This window comes from Chenopodium album, chromosome 1 (assembly GCF_948465745.1).
Source record: "Chenopodium album chromosome 1, dcCheAlbu1.1, whole genome shotgun sequence".
Lineage (NCBI taxonomy): Eukaryota > Viridiplantae > Streptophyta > Magnoliopsida > Caryophyllales > Amaranthaceae > Chenopodium > Chenopodium album.
In genome coordinates, this window is record NC_137834.1 from 48,308,791 (window position 1) to 48,316,295 (window position 7,505).

The 7,505-nt window shown below is 46.4% G+C and overlaps 1 non-coding gene across 1 annotated transcript; it reads right to left on the reverse strand.

Moving 5' to 3' along the window:
- Positions 1 to 747: 747 nt before the first annotated feature.
- Positions 748 to 853, reverse strand: LOC145566081 (small nucleolar RNA R71). The gene has a single exon (XR_014095353.1). It is a non-coding gene; the product is annotated as a small nucleolar RNA R71 (small nucleolar RNA).
- Between the last annotated feature and the right edge of the window lie 6,652 nt (positions 854 to 7,505).

Below are 7,505 nucleotides of genomic sequence, written 5' to 3' on the forward strand. Positions count from 1 at the left end.
AGACGGGTTCTATTGCTATTTCATTGCTTGTTTGAGACTATCTCATCTTTTATTTGTTAGTGTTAGATACTTTTGTTACTTGCCAGTGCTTACGTTCTTCTTAGCTTTGTTGTATGAACAGAGGACGAACTCGCTCAAGATATTTGATTCCCATCGATCTAGAGCTAGAGAGGTCTTTGTCCCTACTTCGAAGAGAAGCAAGAGCAAGGAGTGGAAATTCTCACACCCCGACGAGAGGAGTAAGAGAATTAGAAGATACTCCACCCTCGTCACCCTCAAGTGAAGAATTAGATAGCCCTAATTCATCATCGAGTCCGGAAATCAACCCTTTCTTAACCTATAAGTTCGAAAGTGAAGAAAGTCCTAAGATGGGAGAGAATACGCCTTTAAGTCGTCTTGGGGCTCCCGAAGCCTTTAGAGCACAAAGTGGGATCCTAACTCCTACTACTCAAGCCAACAATTTCGAGATCAGGCCTAATTTGATTGCTTTGATTGAGAGGAAACAATTCTCGGGTTGAAAGTTTGAGAGTCCACATGAGCACTTAAAAGAGTTTGAGAAATATTGTGACACAATAAAGGCCAATGGAGTGACTCAAGAATATATTCGCCTCAAGATGTTTCCATTTTCACTAATTGGGAGAGGTCTAGAATGGCTAGAGAAGTAGGTGCCCCCTAACTCTCTCACAACATGGGACCAAGTGACTACGGATTTCTTGAAGAGGTTTTATAACCATAGGAAAACCGCCGAGGCTCGGTCTTTGATTCAAGGTTTTCGCTAAAAGAGTGGTGAGTCTCTAAGTGCGGCATGGGAACGATACAAAGAGCTTCAGCATCAATGCCCACACCATGGGATACCCAAGTATCAACTCATTCACACTTTCTATGGAGGTCTCACACCTAAAGGAAGAACAAGCCTAGACGCCGCGGTCGGCGGTCCAATCAGGAACAAAGGAGAGGATGAAGTGGAGTGTATTATAAAGGAGGCCGCAAAGCACTATGATGATTGGTATGAAGGAGAAAGGGATGCTACTTCTAGTAAGGGTGTTTATGCATTGGAGCAAGCCAACGCAATCAACAACCTCTCTACCCAAATCTCCAATATGACCAAGCAAATGGATGAATTGATGAAAGAAAGGTCCAATCCTCATGGTAATACCTCCCCTTCAACCAAGGGAGGCAATGGTATGGATACTTCCTCCTCTTCTTCTTACAATACAATGCCCCAAGGATGCATGTTTTGTTATAATTGTGAAACCTATGATCATGATACCTCCCATTGTGTATATGCTTGTGAAGTTCAACCCCTTTCCCATGAACAAGATGATAATATGGAAAATGTCAATGCTATGAATTTTGCTCCTAGAATGGGGAATGTAGGGAACTTGAGGCCAAACTCCAATCAAACGGGGAATTGGAATCAAGGTGGAAACTGTGATTGGAACGGAAGTGGTGGTGGTTATGATAACCAATACCATGGTGGGGGAGGTGTTTTGGGTGTTTTTTGTCCCTTGGGAGAGTTACGTCACGAAGTTTGATCCGGCTGAGCTGTACCTGCAAAATAACGGAGACTCCGGGTGGTTGGAGCTCCGCCTCCGACGGTCAAGTTAGTAACTTGAAAGGGGATAAAGAGAACGGAAATTTAGGTGGGTATCTGCTCGGATTCCAAGCTCAGGTCTTTCTCTGATGTGAGAGAATGCAGGTGTAATAAATGATTGAATCAGTCCCCAAAGTGGGGAAATATCTCCCTCTTTATAGGGTCCTTGGAGAACGTGCTCCTATCTAGGTCATTTGACCTAAATTTCAGTGCGCTGCGCCGTAAAACGACGCTTCTAGAGATTTGGGCCCTTGAAGGCCGCCATTTCAGAGACTTATCTAAGGGCGCCAAGTGTCAAGAGGATGTTGAGCCACATGGGCCATCCTGAGCTCGACACGTGGCGTCCTCTCATTGGTCCACGTGTCTAGGGTATAAATACCCTAAACATTTGCCACTCACAGGTCGCACGTGCATATCACGTGGGGCCTGTGACACGTGTCCACCTTTCATAGGTGAACAGTAACGGGTAAAATTTTTTAATTTCAAATCAAAAATTTCCCCCCGCTTTCACTTTCTATAAATAGAAAGTTACCCCCCTTTTTCTCACCTTACATTCACATTTGACTTTTTAGAGAGAGAAAAAGAGAGATTCTAGAGATAGATTCTCTGCTTCTGTCTGCATCACAATAAGTTCAAGCTTCCGTGTGCTAGCAGTTCAACACCCGGTTTACTGGCTGTAGCGGTTTTCAGATTTTTCATAGTAAAAGCGAGGTAACCGCCTGTACCACTTTAGCTTTCCTCCCTTTCAATTTGTATTCCATTTTTCTCCGCCTGTATACCTAGGTATTTAGAGAATATAAATGAGTTCTTAATCCTCTCACTCGGCACTGCCTAGGACACTCAGCCTATCACCCGGAACGGCTAAGTCTAGAAAAGGGGGTGCCTTTTCTGGACTGTCGGAACCAATATGCTCATCTCCGAATTCCTCCCTCTCTGTGTCTGTGCAGAACACAATGGCCAGAACGAAACAAACGTCCAGACGGTCTAAGAGCCGACGCACTATGAGAGTGCCAGTCGATGAGGTTTTCCCAGACGGGGAACAGAGGGATTGGGAGGAGAGCGGATCTGACGAAGACGCTCCCTCTACTTCTGGGAGCTCCGGGGTACGAGAGGTAGGCGGCGAGGGTACCGCCTTCTCTAATGAAGCCGACAACGCTGAGGTCGGCGAAGGGTCAAGGGCCGAATCATCCGGCTCTCACCAAGACAATTTTGCGGCTGACTATCAGCAGTCGGCGACAACCCCAACCCTAAAAGGACCCGGATGCTGCCGGGTAACATCGCCCTCCTCAATAGCGGATTCAGGGCCTTCAAGGAAAAGCACCCCTTGGGAAGGGGCTGGGAGATTATCGTTCCTCCGGCTAACGCCGTAATGACCTAGGGCGATGATATTGACCATGCAGATGACTACTTCATCTGCTACGAGGCGGTTATCGAAGCCGGCCTCTGGTTCCCCCTCCACCCCGCAATTAGGAAAATTCTTAAGGGGTACGATGTAGGGGTTTCCAAGCTCACCCCCAATTCGTGGGTGAATATTCTTAGTTACATCGCCGCCTGCGAGTTTCAAAATATAAACCCCAGCTTTTCCGCCTTCGCTCATATGCACTACTTGAGCAAGGCCCTAGGCGGCCATGGGGCATGGTATAATCTAACTACCTTGCCCCAATACCTGATGACTTTGGACAAAGTGTCCAAATGGTCCGGGTGGAAGGACAAGTTTTATTTGGTTTCTTCCTCCACCTTAAGACACAACCAGACACTGCGCCGGTACAATACTTAGCCGGCTCTTCTTGGACGTAAATGCCCTCTCCCGGCGTTATCTACTAAGGCCCGGGAGCAAATAATGGAGCCGGGATTTTTTGAAACAACAACTGAGCCCATGGGGGATGGGACTCACATCATAGTTCCCAAAAATTGGATTCCCCATCCGGACTTCTTTAAGGACGAGTGCTTCTTGTTCGCCTGCGGGCTGAGTACTAAGTTTCCCAGGGGTAGAATACTTCTCATCCGGACTGATTGTTATTTTACTTTAATTGCAAACTTGCCATAATTTTTCTAACCATAAATTCCTATTCTTGCAGACGACGCCCTGAGAATGGTCGATCCGGCGAAGACTCCGGCTAAGTCTGCGGCGCTGCTGTGCAAGGAGGCTGCGCTTGCCAAGAAGGCAGCCGTTGAAGCGAAAGAATTTAAAAAAGGCGGGGTAAGACCGCCTGACATGATGTATTTGCATTTTTTTTTTCAATTTGCCTGTTGGGTATACTTACCCTTTGTTTATTTCTCAGGAGTCCGTCAAGAAGATTCCACGATCTTTCTCCAAGCTGCTCAAAAGGCAAGGAGACGATCTGGAGAAAACTCCGGCTGCGAAAGCCGCCAGGAAGGACCCTCCTCAACCCTAGAAACAATCATCTGCCCAATCCGGTCGTCCAACGACTGGGGGCAAATCGCCTGCTGCGCTGAGAAAACTGAGCGAAAGCTCGGAACGCACGCAGCAGAAAGCGCCGGATGTCTCTACGGCATCGAAGGGTGGCGAGCCACCTAATGTTGCAGGCGGTGCGACAATGCCTGGGGAGGAGCAGAAGCCGGAGACCCATCCGGAAGCCCAAGGTAAGGGACGTATTGAAATACCTTGGCCACTTGATTTCATGAGAATCAAGACCAAGGTTGATCCCTCTAAAGGGTCAGTCAGCAGCCGGCAACGGATGAATGCCGACTACGCTGCCTCTATCTCACAGAATACTACTTTTGATGCTGATCTGACTTCTGACAAGCCGGATCTTGCGGGTTTTGCAAAACAGATGGTGAGGACCCTCACCATGTCTGAGAAGAACTCTGTGCCTGATCTGCAGGTCGTGGACTTCGACCGGATAATGGGCCAACTGGCTGAGGTAATAAATCCCACAACCTTGATATCTTTTATCTTTAATTCTGCCAAGTAACTCATAAACCGGCTGCTCTTGTCTCAGGTGATGCTGAGAGTGGACGGCCTCCGGGGCCCCTTCAGGCGGAAACATGAAGAGGTAAATGACGCCAAACGGAGGGCCCTTGAAAACCTCAACTCTGCTGAATATACTGATTATATGTGTAATTTAAAGATTAAAGCAGTAGAGTTGAAACAGGAGGAGCTGATCCGGAGTTTGACGGTTGCAAACAGCCGGGCTGATGACCTTGATAAGCAACTGAAGGATGCCAAATCAGATCTCAAGGCATTAGAAGATGCTGATAAGGAAAATGCCCAACTCCGAGCAGACGTTAACCGCCTGGGGGTTGAGCTTGTCAATCTGCGAAATAAGCAGGCGGACGAGCTTGCCCTAGAGCAAAAACGGCTAACAGAGGAGAATGAGCGCGACAACCTGGCCCGATTGAAGATCACCTGGAGCCTCCTTTACCCAGAAATAGACTTTGAGGTCTGTAAGCTAAGGTATGATTACGCCACTGAGGTGTATGATGCCCAGCTACTGGGTGATGCTCCACCGCCTCGCTTCAAAGATTGGGCTGCTAAGCAGGGATATGAAGTCTCTGACAACGAGGAGCCGGCGGATGAGCATAACGAGGGCCAGGCCAGTCAAACTCAGCCGGAGCAGCAACCACCTCAGCCTTAGGCGGGCCTCTCTTCTTTCTGCGGCAGTATGCCATTTTGGTTCTCTACTGGCTTGTATGCCGTGTATTGTTGTATCTTTACCAACTAAGGAGTTGGGTTAACATTTTATTTATTTCTTTCTTCACCGGAAGTATCCGGTTAACACTTGTTCTGGCCTTTGCGCCATTTTAAATATTAATGAGGCATTCCGACCCAGTCGGTATTTATATATGTTTGCGTTATGAGTTTTTCAATTTGAAATTTTTTGCGTATGCTTACAATTCTTTAATATTTTGCCTTGCAATTCTTTAATATTTTGCCTTGCAATTCTTTAATATTTTGCCTAACTTAAAAAATCATGTGGCAATTTGCAATCCGGGTGCTCTTGCCCCTGGGCGGCTGTGTGGTTTGTTTTATTTCAAATTGATTGATTTGCTTGAAAACACTTGATACTAGGAGAACTATGGAGTGTTTTTAGGCCAATCAATCACAATGGCGATTGCCCCAAACCAAGTGCACAGCCTGCCATTAGAACGGGTGCTTTGAGCTTCTTGCCCAGGCGGTTGTATTCCGTCTGGGGTTAACGCGTAGCCATTACACAATCTTTTGCCCCAATAGGGGGAGTAAGTGCAACTTTGGAATAAATAACCTAAGTAAGAACTTCAGCCGATGACCGACTGATGCCTTAGGGCATCTGGTTTTCGGTAACTTAATCGTTCTTTAGATTATTCTAGTCAGACGGCTATGAGCTGACCAATTTGGTCTTTTAATTTTCACCATCTGCGTTGGTACATAGAACCCACGAATAGTCTGTTCTCTGCCACGATTGCACCCGAAAGGGTGTCGCCGGACACCTTTGTCCATGTTGGGACAGGCAGTTTTATAAAATAAGCAACCATCCGGCCATTGGATGAATTGATGAATTGATGATAGAAAGGTCCAATCCTCATGGTAATACCTCCCCTTCAACCAAGGGAGGCAATGGTATAGATACTTCCTCCTCTTCTTCTTACAATACAATGCCCCAAGGATGCATGTTTTGTTATAATTGTGAAACCTATGATCATGATACCTCCCATTGTGTATATGCTTGTGAAGTTCAACCCCTTTCCCATGAACATGATGATAATATGGAAAATTTCAATGCTATGAATTTTGCTCCTAGAATGGGGAATGTAGGGAACTTAAGGCCAAACTCCAATCAAATGGGGAATTGGAATCAAGGTGGAAACCGTGATTGGAATCGAATGGGTGATGGTTATGATAACCAATACCATGGTGGGGGAGGTGTTTTGGGTGTTTTTTGTCCCTTGGGAGAGTTACGTCACGAAGTCTGATCCGGCTGAGCTGTACCTGCAAAATAACGGAGACTCCGGGTGATTGGAGCTCCGCCTCCGACAGTCAAGTTAGTAACTTGAAAGGGAATAAAGAAAACGGAAATTTAGGTGGGTATATGCTCGGATTCCAAGCTTAGGTCTTTCTCTGATGTGAGAGAATGTAGGTGTAATAAATGATTGAATCTGTCCCCAAAGTGGGGAAATGTCTCCCTATTTGTAGGGTCCTTGGAGAACGTGCCCCTATCTAGGTCATTTGACCTAAATTTCAGAGACATATCAGAGGGCGCCAAGTTTCAAGAGGATGTTGATCCATATGGGCCATCCTGAGCTCGACACGTGGCGTCCTCTCATTGGTCCACGTGTCTAGGGTATAAATACCCTAAACATTTTCCCCTCACAGGTCGCACGTGCATATCACGTTGGGCTTGTGACACGTATCCACCTTTCATAGGTGAACAGTAACGGGTAAAATTTTTGAATTTCAAATCAAAAATTTCCCCCCGCTTTCACTTTCTATAAATAGAAAGTTACCCCCCCCCCCTTTTTCTCACCTTACATTCACATTTGACTTTTTAGAGAGAGAAAAAGAGAGATTCTAGAGAGAGATTCTCTGCTTCTGTCTGCATCACAATAAGTTCAAGCTTCCGTGTGCTAGCAGTTCAACACCGGTTTACCGGATGTAGCGGTTTTCAGATTTTTCAGAGTAAAAGCGAGGTAATCGCCTGTACCATTTTAGCTTTCCTCCCTTTCAATTTGTATATCATTTTTTCTCCGCCTGTATACCTAGCTTTTTAGAGAATATAAATGAGTTCTTAATCCTCTCACTCGGCACTGCCTAAGACACTCAGCCAATCCCCCGGAACGGCTGAGTCTAGAACAGGGGGTGCCTTTTCTGGACAGTCGGAACCAATATGCTCATCTCCGAAATCCTTCCTCTCTGTGTATGTGCAGGACACAATGGCCAGAACAAAACAAATGGCCAGACGGTGTAAGAGCC